This window comes from Schistocerca nitens, chromosome 3, assembly GCF_023898315.1.
Source record: "Schistocerca nitens isolate TAMUIC-IGC-003100 chromosome 3, iqSchNite1.1, whole genome shotgun sequence".
Taxonomy (NCBI): domain Eukaryota; kingdom Metazoa; phylum Arthropoda; class Insecta; order Orthoptera; family Acrididae; genus Schistocerca; species Schistocerca nitens.
The window spans coordinates 956,453,650-956,472,389 of NC_064616.1; positions in this window are offsets into that span (position 1 = coordinate 956,453,650).

Here is an 18,740-nt window from a genome sequence, read left to right on the forward strand (position 1 = left end):
TGTAGACTGGAGGCTGAAAACTCTGATGTGGATATTGATTACGAACATTCAGAGGTATTTTGCGATAGTTCCAACAGTGCAGGTACCTAATACGGACTTATATTGAAAAATATAATTACAAAATTATATACATGTTATTATAAAGCAAATATAGGGTCAAAATATTTTATACTGTTCTTTTAGCTGTTTATACGTGTATACATTTATTCATGGACAGATGAAGACGATGATCCGAGTACAGCTGTTTGTCTTGATACATCACAAGACGTGATAACTGATGTGAGGAACTGGTCCAGAGTTGACAACCAGCCTGATTTACACATGTTCTACAGCGTTGTGGTGTAACTCTGCATCTGGAAGAAAACTCTAGTGAATTAGTGCATTTGATTGTTTCTCAGCATTTTTCAATGAGATGATAAAAACAATTAAAGCTGAAACAAACAGGTCTTCAGGACAAAAATTCATTAAATGAATGAGAAGCAGGCTATGAAGTGAAATTCTGTATGGCATGGATGGTTAATAGTAAAGATACATTAAATATACTGTTTTTTTGTATTATTTTGCATATGAGTGTAGTGAAGTTGCCATAAGATCAAAGGACGCATTTATAAATACTTCATGGGCCAGCAAGTTAATGAATATAGTAAATTTTAATTCCATTTAGTTTCTGTTTATGATACACTGCACAAAATTAGGCCTTTCCACAGTCTCTTTGCCACAAAGTGTGAGAACGACTTTAAACTACACATGAATCCTAAGACTGATAAGGGACTGTGCCCTTGAGAGACGGAATAGGACTTACAGTCCAAATGAAAAACATACTCTCCCCCCATGAACCATGGACCATGCAGTTGGTGGGGAGGCTTGCGTGCATCAGCGATGCAGATGGCCGTACCGTAGGTGCAACCACAACGGAGGGGTATCGGTTGAGAGGCCAGACAAACATGTGGTTCCTGAAGAGGGGCAGCAGCCTTTTCAGTAGTGGCAGGGGTAACAGTCTGGATGATTGACTGATCTGGCCTTGTAACATTAACCAAAACGGCCTTGCTGTGCTGGTACTGCGAACGGCTGAAAGCAAGGGGAAACTACAGCCGTAATTTTTCCCGCGGACATGCAGCTTTACTGTATGATTACATGATGATGGCGTCCTCTTGGGTAAAATATTCCGGAGGTAAAATAGTCCCCCATTCGGATCTCCGGGCGGGGACTACTCAAGAGGACGTCGTTATCAGGAGAAAGAAAACTGACATTCTACGGATCAAACCGTGGAATGTCAGATCCCTTAATCGGGCAGGTAGGTTAGAAAATTTAAAAAGGGAAATAGATAGGTTAAAGTTAGATATAGTGGGAATTAGTGAAGTTCGGTGGCAGGAGGAACAAGACTTTTGGTCAGCTGATTACAGGGTTATAAATACAAAATCAAATAAGGGTAATGCAGGAGTAGGTTTAATAATGAATAAAAAAATAGGAGTGCGGGTAAGCTACTACAAACAGCGTAGTGAACGCATTATTGTGGCCACGATAGACACGAAGCCCACGCCTACTACAGTAGTACAAGTTTAAATGCCAACTAGCTTTGCAGATGATGAAGAAATTGATGAAATAATGATGAGATAAAAGAAATTATTCAGGTAGTGAAGGGAGGCGAAAATTTAATAGTCATGGGTGACTGGAATTCGGTAGTAGGAAAAGGGAGGGAAGGAAACGTAGTAGGTGAATATGGATTGGGGCTAAGAAATGAAAGAGGAAGCCGCATGGTAGAATTTTGCACGGAGCACAACTTAATCATAGCTAACACTTGGTTCAAGAATCATAAAAGAAGGCTGTATACATGGAAGCAGCCTGGAGATACTGACAGGTTTCAGATAGATTATATAATGTTAAGACAGAGATTTAGGAACCAGGTTTTAAATTCTAAGACATTTCCAGGGGCAGATGTGGACTCTGACCACAATCTATTGGTTATGAACTCTAGATTAAAACTGAAGAAACTGCAAAAAGGTGGGAATTTAAGGAGATGGGACCTGGATAAACTGAAAGAACCAGAGGTTGTAAAGAGTTTCAGGGAGAGCATAAGGGAACAATTGACAGGAATGGGGGAAAGAAATACAGTAGAAGAAGAATGGTAGCTCTGAGGGTTGAAGTAGTGAAGGCAGCAGACGATCAAGTAGGTAAAAAGACGAGGGCTGGTAGAAATCCTTGGGTAACAGAAGCAATATTGAATTTAATTGATGAAAGGAGAGAATATAAAAATGTAGTAAATGAAGCAGGCAAAAACGAATACAAACGTCTCAAAAACCAGATCGAAAGGAAGTGCAAAATTGCTAAGCAGGGATGGTTAGAGGACAAATGTAAGGATGTAGAGGCTTATCTCACTAGGGGTGAGATAGATTCTGCCTACAGGAAAATTAAAGAGACCTTTGGAGAAAAGAGAACCACTTGTATGAATATCAAGGGCTCAGATTTAAACCCAGTTCTAAGCAAAGAAGGGAAAGCAGAAAGGTGGAGGGAGTGTATAGAGGGTCTATACAAGGGCGATGTACTTGAGGACAATATTATGGAAATGGAAGAGGATGTAGATGAAGATGAAATGGGAGATACGATACTGCGTGAAGAATGTGACAGAGCACTGAACGACCTGAGCCGAAACAAGGCCCCGGGAGTAGACAACATTCCATTAGAACTACTGACGGCCTTGGGAGAGCCAGTCATGAGAAAGTTCTACCAACTGGTGAGCAAGATGTATGAGACAGGCAAAATACCCTCAGACTTCAAGAAGAATATAATAATTCCAACCCCAAAGAAAGTAGGTGTTGACAGATGTGAAAATTACCGAATAATCTGTTTAATAAGTCACAGCTGCAAAATACTAACGCGAATTCTCTACAGACGAATGGAAAAACTGGTAGAAGTCGACCTCGGGGAAGATCAGTTTGGATTTCGTAGAAATGGAACACGTGAGGCAATACTGACCTTACGCCTGATCGTCCGCAGCTCGTGGTCGTGCGGTAGCGTTCTCGCTTCCCACGCCCGTGTTCCCGGGTTCGATTCCCGGCGGGGTCAGGGATTTTCTCTGCCTCGTGATGACTGGGTGTCGTGTGCTGTCCTTAAGTTAGTTAGGTTTAAGTAGTTCTAATTTCTAGGGGACTGATGACCATAGATGTTAAGTCCCATAGTGCTCAGAGCCATTTGAATATTACGCCTGATCTTAGAAGAAAGATTAAGGAAAGGCAAACCTATTTTCCTAGCATTTGTAGACTTAGAGAAAGCTTTTGACAATGTTGACTGGAATACTCTCTATGAAATTCTAAAGGTGGCAGGGGTAAAATACAGAGAGCGAAAGGCAATTTACAATTTGTACAGAAACCAGATGGCAGTTATAAGACTTGAGGGGCACGAAAGGGAAGCAGTGGTTGGGAAGGGAGTAAGACAGGGTTGTAGCCTCTCCCCGATGTTATTCAGTCTGTATATTGAGCAAGCAGTAAAGGAAACAAAAGAAACATTCGAAGTAGGTATTAAAATTCATGGAGAAGAAATAAAAACTTTGAGGTTCGCCGATGACATTGTAATTCTGTCAGAGACAGCAAAGGACTTGGAAGAGCAGTTAAATGCAATGGACAGTGTCTTGAAAGGAGGATATAAGATGAGCATCAACAAAAGCAAACCGAGGATAATGGAATGTATTCGAACTAAGTCGGGTGATGCTGAGGGAATTAGATTAGGAAATGAGACACTTAAAGTAGTAAAGGAGTTTTGCTATTTGGGGAGCAAAATAACTGATGATGGTCGAAGTAGAGAGGATATAAAATGTAGACTGGCAATGACAAGGAAAGCGTTTCTGAAGAAGAGGAATTTGTTAACACCGAGTATAGATTGAAGTGTCAGGAAGTCGTTTCTGAAAGTATTTGTATGGAGTGTAGCCATGTACGGAAGTGAAACATGGACGATAAATAGTTTGGACTGGGAGAAAATACAAGCTTTCGAAATGTGGTGCTACAGAAGAATGCTAGTGGTTAGGTGGGCAAATCACGTAACTAATGAGGAGGTATTGAATAGAATAGGGGAGAAAAGGAATTTGTGGTACAACTTGACAAGAAGAACAGACCGGTTGGTATGGCATGTTCTGAGGCATCAAGGGATCACAAATTTAGCATTGGAGGGCAGCGTGGAGGGTAAAAATCGTATAGGGAGACCAAGAGATGAATACATTAAACAGATTCAGAAGGACGTAGGTTGCCGTAAGTACTGGGAGATGAGAAAGCTTGCACAGGATAGAGTAGCATGGAGAGCTGCATCAAACCAGTCTCAGGACTGAAGACCACAAGAACAACAACCAAATAAAAATGGAATAAGACTTTACTTACCATGTGACTCAGCAGCAGGCTATGCTTCGAACTTTGCAGCTTACACAAGTACAACAAACATTGTAAATAACTTTGTTTTGTTTGTAATTTGGAGGTTGTGTGGAGGTTATTTTGGTAAAGTGCACTGCATTTACATTGACCGGTTCTACAAAAGCCTTTCCGTGTTGGACTATCTGTGACAGAATAAAATCTTGCGTTTAGTTTCTCATATGAAAAACAAGTAGGTCTACCTAACGAAATGAAAACTGTGAAGCTTAGGAGGGGGGAAATGATGGTTTGGAGGACAAACGTAAACCAGATGCTGTAAGAGAGTATAACAGTGGTAAAACTGGAGCAGACAGGGTTGACCAGATGTCAAGCAATTGTCCTCTCTGTCGGAAGACGGTCAAATGCTGAAAGAAAGTTTTCCTTCACTAGTTTCTTTTAGCAGTAGTGAACAGCTGGGTTGTATGCAAACAAACAACATAAAAGACAGCATCTGTCGTCTGCTTCATCATGGCCTTACGTTAAACAGCTAGCTAGTAGAGGTGCCAAACTTCACGTCTGTAGTGAATTTTTCTTGAATGCACACGTTTCTTCCAAAAAAATATTTTCCTTTGGGGTGTCATACCCGAAGTATCCGAACGACGTGAATTGAGTTTCTCCTGATTTCCATTCAGCCCATATAATGTAGCTGCCTTGCAAGTCCTCTAATCTCATTGCGGTACAGTCATTCGACTATACAAAATGGCTATCACAAGAGATCACAAGAGAACACAGTTCTTTAAGGTAATCAGTCCAAATGTAAATGAACACCACAATGTTGCAAATACTACGAAACGCGTCATTACAGACGAGACAGTCCTTAACGCTTCTAAAGTCAATTTTATTACATTAAGTTACATTTCAAATTCACTACCACACTCATCAAAATTTGAATTAACTACCTCTATCGCGTACGTCATTCCAGTAATCTCCAGGCAAAATTAAATATTTTTATGAACAAGATATTTTGAGGCAATATGTGAACTCGTAAATGTTTTTCCTCTTTAAAAGGTTTTCCCACACCTGTGAAACGTCGTTCCTGATGCGAGTGGTTTTTCATAAACTGGATGTTGAACTAACCAGTTAAAAGCAGTGTGATTAACAGCGGCAGGCACTCAATGAAAACCTCAAAATTAACACCGTACCACGAGTAATTTGTCTGTACTCATGACAGCAATTTTTTGTTCATATGTCTGAACTTTAAACATCATGAGCGACATTTTTGTTTTGGATCTGCATTGACACCAAGCATCTATAATGAAAGCAACTAACCAAAGCTTTCGTGGCTGACCGAGATTCAATCACACCAATGTTCATCGTTTGTGACATAGCCGTGAAATGCTGAAGTTCTCACCAGTATCAACTGGAAAACCTCAACTTAAAAATTTTTGTGCTCTCACTAGAATCCTCTCAAGACCCGCATCTCCCTGTTCGATAACCACGAAAAACGTTTAATACCATCTCAAGTAACAAAGTTAGCACGTGTTTAAAACGAAGCGCCATAATGTAAAATTTTGTGTTGAGGACTCGAACCCAGCACATAATCATATTGACAACTACGTAAAATCGGATGTTATATATCGATTTTTTTCACCAGCAGCGAGACATTCGAATATGGAATGAGTATATAATTGTTTTGCCTGACCGAGAATCGAACCGGTCACCTACCTCATCCGTTTACTATCCACGAACTATTTGCTTACAGGTAGTGAGATGTGTGCATGGAGTAGGATTCGAATCCATATATGTGCCTTTCTTGGAGACAGATAGAAGTTTTCAGTCTTCGGAAAAACAACGAAACGCTACTACTAATATATCGTTCCGTGCAGGTGAGATACCACGGAAGAGAAGATCCGACTTCGAATTCTACGAAAACAAAAATTTTCTCAACGTCTGAAGTTCAAATGACCTGAAGTGATCACTGGCTCACTAAATAAAATATAGTGTAAAGAAGTTTACTGTCGACAGAGGTTCTGTTTGCCGCGATTTCCGCCTCTGCTATGGTTCAAAGTAATCCGGCTCTGCCCCAGTTGGCAGCGAAGGGATATGATGTTTATAATGTGGTTTCTGAACTACGGTGCAATCTGACGTTCTTCAGTTGGCGTTACTAGACGAGAAGGAGATCTATTTGTGCGTGTTTAAAATACACTACGGGAGTGGGGATCGAACTCCTGCGTATCAACTAAGAAACTAGTATTAATCAACGAGTCCACTGATGCCCAAATTTGCTGCAGTCGTGATTATGTAGTAATGTATGATGCGCTTAGACTACAAATGAGACACTGTGAAAATATTGAGTTCTCTGTCAACTGGTTAACTATCAGCAGGTTTATCACACAGAAATTGTGCTAGTCTCATGTCAGCGGGATGTAAAGACTCTTTTAGCAATCATAGCCTCGATTCGAAGCCATTTTGAAATTTTCACTATTTCAATAAATTTTTTAGATCTATAAATACCATTGCAGAATACAGTTACCAAATAGTTCCATTGTTACCGTCATTATGGCTGTTAACTTCTTCATTCTGCTGCTGCTACATTCGTGCTTGAAGGAAGCATTTAAACCTTCTTAGTCATTTATAGAAACAACTGCCCCAAAACAAGAAAATATTTTTTTCGCAGCAATTGATTGCGTCGTTCTGTGGTAAGTGGACCATAACAAGTGATTATTTAGTTCTTTTCATGTCTAGCAAGTAATTTCCAAGTTAATATCGGACGTCTCCAATTATTAGCAGGTTGAATTAAAACAAAATAAGTGATAAAGACGTTACTTCGCCACAGAAACTATGTTGCACTATTGCATTTACTTTCGCCTACCAACGACGCTTATAAAATGCTGAAATTGACAGTAAACACCACTTTCGAAGCCAGAGGATGTTAATGTCTTCCGGTAAATGTGATCATTATTCTCTCCAGATGGCTTGGTCGACGTCATCTATTCCAAGTAGTACAAAGAAGAAAGTAATGCAGAAGATCAAGTGCTTCCCTTGCTATTAACTTATTTAACGTGGTCCAATTCCTTTTCTATTCCGAATTTAGGTCATTGCTGTGGCTTCAGCTAGGTTTTTCGAGAAATGTGTCCCTACTTTTCGTAAAAAAATCGGATGGAAAAACCCCGGGAATTGTGTACAGTGTCTTCTGTTGTGTCTCATACAGAAGTACCCTGTAGGCTTCATCTTTGTCCATCGTCTTGTACTTGAGATTTTGCTTTCTAATCCTGTCCATACAGTTCGCAGTAGGCTACTACACATTATGCAGTGGTTCCCTATAATGTTTACAGCTACTCTTTCTTCCGTATCACTGCACCATGCCCACCCTTCTGTATACAAGAGAGATTCTCTATGGTACTAGTAGTATCGTCTCGGATGAGTAACGGCATACTGGACGTTCACTGATACCTCTGTCATCTCTCAATGCATCAAATTGCTTAGCTCCAAATTGTCTGCTTGGATACTCACAATCTGGTTCAGTATCGTCTGGACTGTTTCTGCAATGGTTACAACCCATGGTTAGTTCCTAGAAAAGCCTGTTGTCACAATAAAAATAAAGAAAAAGAAGAACAAAAGGAAGAATGCAATACGAGAAACCAACATCAATATCACATTTATATCCCTTGCCACACAACACATCTGGTTCCTACGTCTGAGTGCTAACCATGGGCCTTGCTACATTCCCTGACGTAATATCCAGACCTCCTATTCAGGCGATTATACACCACGTGTTTAACCCAAACGTTTTCAAAATACTAATTTTCAGTCACAACTTTGAAGTACTGCCTGAGATCGTCCCTCCACTATGTCGCTCGTAGGTAATGATTGTTCTGACACCAGTATTGCAACTGGCTGAAGCCCGTGTTGGATGACAGCCGCTGTCATCCTGTCGTGTATGGTAAGTTGTGATATGAAATCTCGTGAAACGCGGCGCGAGCAGAGTCAATAATGCTTACTCAGCAACAAATTTGTTTATTGTTAGCCTTTTCACCGCAGCTTCCCCCGTGCACTCATTCAGCACATATACTGCACACGTTTCCTCCTCCTCCCTCAATGTGCCCATCTGTTCCTCCCCACCTTTATCTGTCCATCTCCTGCACCCCACTCTGTTTCTCCTCAGCTCCCCCCCCCCTTTTCCTTTCTACATCTCCTTCACTCATCTCTCCAACTATATGTTCCTCCACCCACCAGCTGAACTTAACCTACATCCCCCCTCCCTTTCTACCCCCTAACTCAGTTTCTTTTCCATCTGCCCTCTACCACTCTACAGATCCAGCTTGCCCCCTAAATTCCCCCAGCTCCCCCAGCTCTCTCCTCCTCCCCCACACTGTCTGTCCATCCCCTCCTCCCCCTTTCTATGTTGATCATCTCCTCCCAACATTATTGGGCAACATAATTACAGACAATGATGGACAACATGAAACACAGGATATGTAATAGAGGTGCAGTGGTTTATTTTGGTGCAGTGGTTTATTTATAAAGAGAAATGGTACAGATCTCACCACCCACAAAAGCAGGATAACAGACGTAAATAACGTTATTGCTTCAGACATGTCAGACCCCCAATATAAAGGTCTATATCGGACTCTCAGTGTAGAATATGACCTCCACAGGCTCTAATGCACATTTTGTACCTATTACTGACGCTGGCTACCAATTTGTTAAGGATTCCATAGAAGATTTATCCCACTCCTCCCTCAAGGTGGTTTCCAGTTTTGGACAGTTTGAGGAGGTATGTTCGTTCTGCAAAGAGCATCTCAAGCATGCACTATAGGTTTGAGATCTGAGGAGTACGCAGGACATTCCATACTTTCAGTATCTTCACTTTCCTGTCTGTCTGAGACTTGAGCAGTTCTGTGCCGGCAGGCCTTGTCGGCGATAAACAGAAAGTCCGGAACTACTGCACCCATAAATAGACAGTCATGGTCCAGATTAAGATCCCTGCAATACCACTGTGCTGTAATGCTACCTTGCGCAGAGATATGCAACGGCGTTCTGACATTTTTCATAATGCCTGCCCGTACGATAAAGCCTAGGCTGTACCTTTAACTTTCACGAACATTCTGTGGTGAGTAACTTGTTTCTCTCTCTCTCTCTGTCCCTCTCTCTCTCTCTCTGCACGCTAACTGATGGCCAGAATCACTCGCCCGTGAGATGCTGGATTCGTCACAGGACAGTACTTAGGACCACAGCTGCTGGTCCCAACCAAAATGCTTCCTACACCACAGAACTCATTCACGACGATGTCGTGGTCGAAGTTGGATGCCTTTAACAGGTTTCTGAGCGTATAAACCAGTCTGATGTAACGCCGCAAACTGGTTCTGGCACGTGTATCGATAGTGCATGCAAGGTCCTTAGCAGTTTGTCTATGAATGAGATGTGTGTTCCTTCTAACCAATATTGCTACGAATCGATCCTCTTCTGGTGTGGTGGCCCGTCTACGACTACTGGTGTGGTTTCACACAGAATTTGCACCTTCAATGGCCTGTTATAATCGCGAGATAGTTCTTTTGGACTCACTCATTACTGTGGCCACAGTAGTGACAGTCTGACCGGCTTCACGCAGTCCAACTGCTCGTCCACCATCGTTAATATTCAAATGCTGTCTTCGAGACATGTTGTCGAATCTGACGAAATGTCACAGTAATTTGTTCCACAACAACCTTCCTCAAAAACTGGACTGCATGAACTATCGAATGCATATAGAGCGTTTGTGCACAGACTTCGCCGCAATTAACATGTGACACCCTCTACTGTCGAATGCATACAGAGCGTACGTGCATAGGCTTCGCTGTATTTAACAAGTCCGCCCTCTGTATTTTCCTTTAATTGAATTTTTTACGTGTTGAGAAATGAGAAGGAGAGATCTGTTTTACTTGGTAAAAACTTAGTATAGCCAAGATCTTATAAATACCTCTTCATTATCGACGACCACCTTTTGGTCTTCGAAAATGTTTGTTACAAAACGTGTACATTGTGGGTTTGACCCTGTTACCAAGTTATCACGTTCGTACATAAAATGTAGCACATTATACAACGGTTTGTCAGGAATGAATTACTTATTATGGAAAAGCACCTTGTGCTCATATCTGTGTCCGATAATTAGTAATCACAGATGATTGTTGTCTTAAAAAGCACAATATACAGTATAATGCACATTAGCGCATCTTTTTACAAGGGCTTCACATGTTCCCTTCATTGATGATCCACCTTACACCTCTTATATGGTACAGATTCTTTTACTGTCTTTGTTCGGGTGTTCCGTGGTAATTATCAGTTGTCGCTTAGCAAATGTCAAGGAGTGGATATCTGTTTGCTGCTTCCATACAGAAAGCCAGTGCTGAGGCCCAAGAGCCGACCATAGCTTGTGAGCATCGAGCGAGTACACAGTAACAGTAAAATGCTTAGACAGCACCTTTGCTGATGCAAGTCTTGTGTTACCTCTGTGGCAAGATCTTGCGGTTGGAGTAGCTTACACGGTACGTGGCCCGGGGCAGCGGGCTGGAATATGGAGATGATCCTATTTTGGCCCAGGATTATTAACAGGTTAGCAGACGTGTCAGGGCCGGCATGCCTCGGCGGTTCAAGTTCGATGCACAGAACCATCAGTACAAGCTCATGGCTCATAGACCAGTAGAATTTCCTAGTCGATGACAATTCTCGACGTGGCTGTAGAAACTTCATAGCCCATTTGATGAACTTAGGCACGGAGACTATACTGGCAGAAAGCATGATGCTAATGGAATGCTGACATGTGTGAGCTGGAAGCATATATAGTGGGTCTGGCCAGGGGTGCTGTGACAGGAGCTAGGTTCCCGTCACGTTGTCGTCGGAGGAGGTGCTGCTTTCGGACACGGCATGTAGCAATCCTGTTATTGCTAACATTAGAACGCCGCAATGCAGACGGCTACACTAACAGAATTTCATAGCCTAGCTGAAGAATTACATCAGTGGCTCGGCCGAATACTCCTTGGACCACCGCGACTGCTTGCAGTAAGTTGAAGTCTCAACATCAAAACTACGTAGTTAAAACTAAGGAAACGTCGGTTTATGGGAACTCACAAACGATATTCTGCTACAAAATTTGGTCAGAGCCTCTCTCCAGATCGAAATACAAGTTGCTTGTTGCATAGGAGACCTCACTGAATGGTATCCTCCCGTGCATAAATGGTATTTTCCAAACATACATAAAAACAGAGTTTGGGAATCATGGATGGAAAGTGCCTGATGAGGTTGATTTTGTGGCCCTGTTGCAAAATCTCTGCTCCTGGCCTCTTCACATGGTTAGAGAATGAATATTTCGCGCTGCAGCGAAGTATTCAATGGTTTGAAAGTACCTGATGGACTGAAGTTTGTGACGTATTGGAAATCAAAGATTGAACTTGGCTTTCCACGGCTTTCCAGGCAAGAATCGGAAACCCACCTTCACCCACCCAAGCCCCCCCCCCCCCCCCAATCTTTTCAAGTGTCACACTATAATATTTCAATACTCGTAGATGACGTTCTGCATACTTTTGGCAAAGTGACAATATCTATATGTCTTGAGAAAATGAGTGCAACATATACTGTGTTCTGCTTTTTTGAATAACAGTTTGGTTTATAAAAAAATAGATCGTTTTTGTCATTTGAGATGATTTTCTACCGGAGAAGAATTTAACCTCAAAGAATTTCGTGGAATTAGTACAAATCACAAAATGATTTTATTATAAATGTTGTTTCTAGATTTACTCTCCAGCCATAGCATTGGGGCTCCTAATACGTTGTTCCTGAGAATACCAATTTATGCTGCCTCTGTAGATCAGTAACACTTGTGATATTCAACACTGTGAATGATCTGATTTAAGAACGAATCATACATTTACATCCCATACTCTATGACCCTGAATGAAGTATATTATATTTTTTTACTTATTCTTCCTCTTTTTGCCTTCTATTTTCAGTTCTAGTACCTTCAGTAGGTAGGATTTTGTACGGAAAGTAACACCATTGTTGCTGTCTGTCTCTTATACACATCAGCAATTATAACTAAGAAATCTCATGTTCAAATAAGTGTTAACAGGAGTCGCACATGCGTACGCTAAGATACGATAGTGAAGTGAAAAACCATATTTTTTAATGTGTTTTATGATTTAAGTGAATTCACCCAATGACTAGGTAGAAGAACACAAAAAGAGATTGCACAGTATTTAATACACACCATTGTGTCCCAAAAACTTTGAATAGCGGCTCAAATATCGAGAACTGCACGTCTACGTATGTCGTCGCCAATTCCTAACGACCCCATTTATACCTATTCAGTGCCTGCATTTTCGATGTCAGTACCGTCACCGCTTTATATAACAGAAAGAATGTGTAATTTACAGTGATTCCGGCATTTGTAAATAACTCCACTGTGTATTCCTTACGGAACGGCGGCAACGTTTCTGGGAGGAAATTTATAGGTTCGTTCTGCATCTATAATGCAACAGTGTGGACATTAAACTTTGCTGAGGCCTTCCATATTTGACAGCGTAGCCTTTTGTTCGTTGTGTTGCTTTGTACTACCTGAAAGGACATCCTACGTAAACCAAACATTGCCTTCCGGTGTTCCCAGCCAGAAAGTCATTCGCGATCTTTATATTGCGCAGCACAGCGTAAGTAGAAAGCCAAATAACTATAGAGTGCCGGGTCTTACAAAGTTGTAGAACAAACACCAGTTCTTCAACGTGTACTCTCCACTGTGGTTTTACTGAGGATCTTTATACATAGAACTGCTGTCTGCTAGTTCTCTTCTCACAACGACGAACATACCTGGTTTGATAACTTTTGTCTCCCTCTAGGAGCTAACTGAAACCTATCAAACCTAAATACAGAAAGTAAATGCAGTGTAGAGAAATAAACGAAATACGTTAATGCCCTGGTTTTGTGTCGGTGTAAGTGCTGATTTTCGAGCTAACTGGCAGTAGATGTTGATGAACGCTAGCTTTTCCATAACCGACTACAGTCACGACACAAACTATTTTTAAATTTTTTGTGACTATTGATCCGTGGCAGTGAAGAATTTAGCTAGACGTGCTCTTCAATACTGCAGTAATATTACAGTACGAAATTACTACAAATAAGAAAAATCATATAATAATAAAAGTGACAAGAAGTCTTTACGCAAGAGACTTTGAATAGAAGGATTCCAAGATAGGAGAATCATAAAAATCCGGTCTGAAGTCGCGAAAATTGATGAATTTGCATGCACATCAGTCTTTGTGAAAGAAGTGAGGAGAACCGAAATTTTCATGGGACGTCATCAATAGAAATACATCATTCGTATTCTAAGAACGTCGACATACACAGACCAATAAATCTGGACATCTGGCAGTCAGTACTATGATGATTTATATAAGACTTACATGGATTCGTAAAAAGTCATAAGTATCCATTCTACCTCGGTATATGTCAAAGTAAATGGTGAAGTATTTTCGTTTCAACTGAAATGTAAAAAAAGTTTTGGAGATGAGAGTTTTAATACTGGAAAGCATGAAATTATAAAGATCGCACAGATATTAAAAATTAAAAGAGCATGATACCTGGTAGAAGTGCCAGTCTGTGCACTGAAGAGAGCAAAGACAGCATAAGAGCTGCCGTAAATAATTAATGCTTTCTCTGCCTGGGAGCTTCGCTGGGTATCAGAAGCAGCGAGATTTGAGCTGCTGCACAGGACGCGCAACCAAAAGCTCTCTGCGGCCAATGCCCATGACAAAAGAAGTACTGAAACGTAAGCAGCCCCATCACTGAAACATAATTTTTTTAAAATAAATTGGAAACAGTTCAGTAACATCCAAAAATAAATTCTAAAGAACGATATATCCCATTACGGCCGACTAGAAGGATGGAGGTAAACGTAAATCTATATTCGATGTTAACAAATTTCTCTTCTTCAGAAATACATTTCTTGCCATTGCCAATCTACAACTTACATCCTCTCTACTACGGCCATCATCAATTATTTTGCGGCCCCAATAGTAAAACTCATCTACTACTTAACGTATCTCGTTTCCTAATCTTATTCCCTTATCATCACCAGATTTAATTAGACTGCATCCCATTACCCTTGCCTTGCTTTTGTTGGTATTCATCTTATATACTTCTTTCAAGACCCTGCCCATTGCATTCAACTGCTCTTTCAAGTCATTTGCTGTCTCTGACAGAATTACAATGTCATCAGCAAACCTGAATATTTTTATTTCTTATCCCTGAACTTTAAATCCTGCTCTAAATTTATCTTTGGCTTTCCTTACTGCTTGTTCATTGTACACATTCAATAACATCGGAGATAGGCTACAAACCTGTCTCAGTCTCTTCTCACCCAGTGCTTCCCTTTCATGCCCGTCAACTCTTATAACTACAGTCTGGATTTTGTAAAAGTTGTGGAGAGCCTTTCGCTGTGTGTTTTACCCCTGTTAACTTCAGAACTTTAAAGAGAATATTCAATTCAAATTGTCAAAAGCTTTCTCTAAGTTTACAAATGCTGTAAATGTAGGTTTGCCTTTCGTTAACCTATCTTCTAAGATAAATCTTAGGATCCGTATTATCTCGCGTTTTCCTTCATTTCTCCGGAATCCAAACTGATCTTCCCAGAAGTCGGAATTTACCAGTACCTTCCATTCTTCTGTGAAGAATTCATAGCGCTATTTTACAACCATGACTTATGAAACTGATAGCTGAGTAATTTTCATACCTTTCAGCAATTCCTTTCTTTGGTATCAAAATTATTACATTCTTCTTCATGCCTGAAGGTATTTCGCGTGTCTCGTACGTCTTGCACAGCAGATGGAAGAGTATTTTCATGTATGGCTGTCCGCACGGGAGTTTGTCTTTGTCTTGTCGTAGACGTTGTAAGATAAATTCTGATTCCAGCGTTCACTTATGGGTGAAGGCTAGTGGTCCTTCTTCATTGGAAGATTGTCGCATTGTGGGTGATTGTACTTTATATAATCATTGATAGCAGTTGTCGATAAACGGCCCTTTTAAGGGCCACAAATACTACACATTGATCTTGCCAAAAGCCGAGAAGCGATTCTTCTTGGTGTTTTAGCTCTCAGGGGCACTCTGGGATGCTCTCTGGGGCACTCTGTGATGCTCTCTGGGCTGCTCAATAGATGTCGAGCACAGTCTCTGATTGGTTGTCTTGTTTTTGGCGCGCGAGAGAGCCATACATGCTGGTTTACAAATCACTTGTCAATGTGGACGGCACTCTTGGTGCTTCGACATCTTCTGCGAAGGGTAAAAAGAACGAAACAAGAGGAGTAGGTAAAACTACTCAATTTGTTCTTATCAATGGACCTACTTTATTTTGTGGTGCGAGGTTAAATTTTTCCTTAATGAAAGTTTCTTCTTCCTCCAGTTTGGGTAACGGATGGTTAACTGTTGCTGAATATCGTCTACCTTCGTGACCTTGTTTGAACTTCGATTCTTCAGAACTATGTCAAATTCTTCTCACAGCATAACATCTCCCATCTCATCTTCATCTACGTCCAGTTCCCTTTCTATGATATTGCCTTTTATCTCCCTTGTATAGACGCTCTATATACTCCTTTCACATTTCAGCTTTCCCTTCTTTGCTTGGTACTGGTACTCAATCTGAGCTCTTCATACTCATACAGCTGTTTCTCTTTTCCCAAAGCCATCTTTAATTTCCCTGTAACCAGTATCTATCTTTTCTCCAGCGATGTTTGCTTGTAAATCCTCACATATGTCCTCTAGCCATTCCTGCCTAGCACTTACTGTCAGTCTGATTTTCCAAACGTTCTTATTTTCTTTCGCCTGCTTCATTCGCTGGGTATTTATATTTTCTCCTTTGATTAATTAAATTCAGTATGTCTTTTGGTATCGAAGCATTTCTACTAAGCCTTGCCCTCTTATCTATTTGATCTTCTGCTGCCTTCACTATTTCCTCTCTTCAAGTTACCAATTCGTGTTCTACCGTATTCCTTACCCCACGTCTAGTCAACCGTTGCCTGATGCTCCTTCTGAAACTCTCAGCAGCCTCTGGTTCTTTCACCTTATTTAGGTATCACTTCCTTAATTTCCTACGTTTTTTCAATTTCTTTAGTTTTGATCTGCACTTCATAAACGGTAAACTATGGACAGAGTCCTCATCTGCCGCTAGAAATGTCTTACAGTTTAAAATCTGGATCTTAAATCTTTGTCTTATCTTTATACAATCAGTGTGAAACCTTCCGCTGTCTCCAGATCTTTTCCACATATATAATGTTCTTTTGTGACTCTTATACCAAGTGTTAGCGAAGATTGGACTACGATGTGTGCAAAATTCTGCTAGAGGGCATCCTCTTTCGTTTCTTTCGCTCAGTCAATACTCTCCAACTACTTTTCCTTCCCTTCCTTTTCCTACTATCGAATTCTAGTGCCCCATCACAATTACGTTTTCGTTTCCCTTAACTACCTGTATAATTTCTTTTATCTTATCATACATTTCTTCGATCTGTTCATTATTTGCGGATGACCTGGCATATTAATTTGTACTGCTATGGTAGGATTGACTTCGTGCCTATCTTGGCTACGACAATGCGTTCACTATGCTGTTCGCAGTAGCTTACCCGCATTACTGTTTTCTTATTCATTATTATACACACTCTTGCATTGCCCACATTTGTTTTTGCATTTATAACCCTGTATTCACCTGATAAGAAGCTCTGTTCCTCCTGCCACCGAACTTCACTAGTACCCACTACATCTAACTTCAGCCTATCTATTTCTCTTTTTAAATTTTCCATCCTATCTGCCCGATTCTACCCTCCAATCAGTAGAACACCAGGTTTGTTTCTCCTGATGACGACGTCCTCCTAAGAGGTCCCCGCCCGGAGATCCGAAAGGGGGACTATTTTGCGTCCGGAATATTTTCTCCAAGAGGATCATCATTTAAATATAAACTAGAGCTGCATGCCATAGGGGAAAATTACAGCTTTAATTTCCGCCTGCTTTCAGCTGTTCGCAGTACCAGCACCCCAAGACCGTTTTGGTTTATGTTACAAGGCCACATCAGTCAGTCATCCAAAGTACTGGCTTTCTAACTACTGAAAAGGCTGCTAACCCTCTTCAGGAGTGGTTGTCTGGGCTCTCAACAGATATCCCTCCACTGTGGTGGCACCTACGTTACGGCTATCTGTATCGCCAAGACACGTAAGGCATTCTCCGACGATAAGGTCCATGGTTCTGGGGGAGGGAGGGGGGATAATTAGTTATAGTAGACTCCAGTGATGAGTGGAATACCTTATAAATGATTTCATTTACTCTGAAAACAGAAAGACCTCTTCCTTAGTTAAATATAATCAGTTAGTCAAACATTAACGTACAGTGTACAGCGGCTTAGTGGTTATCGTTAAGGGATATAAGATGTTAATTCTTTTTAATAAGGTGTTATACACGAAGACACAAAGTAAGAAACAGATGTTTGTCACCGAATAAATTGGGACAAAGGTACGAAGTTACGAGAGATCCAACAGCAAGACGATTATGAGAGTGTTGTGTGCTCATAAGTACTTCTACATCGCAAACCGATATTACCTAGACTTAACTCTTACGTACGTAATTTTTATACGAAATAAATGCACAAAAGAAACCACCGTTTCAAAGTACGGAAAAATAAAAAATTGATACAGACAATATCAAACAGATCAGATATTAGCCCTGTGTAAATCATGTCCACAGCTCACGAGAACATGTAAGAATTTGAATACGATTATAAAAATGAATGCAGTGATTTCAAAAGGCCTTTATTCGCGAGATAGAAACCAGAGCCACCTACTCTTTAACTATTTGGTTGTAAATAAAGATACAAGTAAAGGAATTTGCTTATCTCTGTACACTGAAGAGCCAAAGGAACTGGTACACCGACCTAATATCGTGTAGAGCCCCCGCTAGCAGGCAGAAGTGCCGCACCACGAGGTGGCATGCACTCGACTAATGTCTGAAATAGAGCTGGAGGTAACTGACACCATGAATCCAGCGAGGCTGTCCATATATCTGTAAGAGTACGAGGAGGTGGAGATTATTTCTGAACATCGCGTTGCAAGGCATCACAGATATGCTCAATAATGAAACTTCCTGGCAGATTAAAACTGTGTGCCCGACCGAGACTCGAACTCGGACCTTTGATTTCGCGGGCAAGTGCTGTACTATCTGAGCTACCGAAGCACGACTCACGCCCGGTCCGCACAGCTTTACTTCTGCCAGTATCTCGTCTCCTACCTTCCAAACTTTACAGAAGCTCTCCTGCGAACCTTGCAGAACTAGCACTCCTGAAGGAAAGGATACTGCGGAGACATGGCTTAGCCGGACCGGGCGTGAGTCGTGCTTCGGTAGCTCAGATGG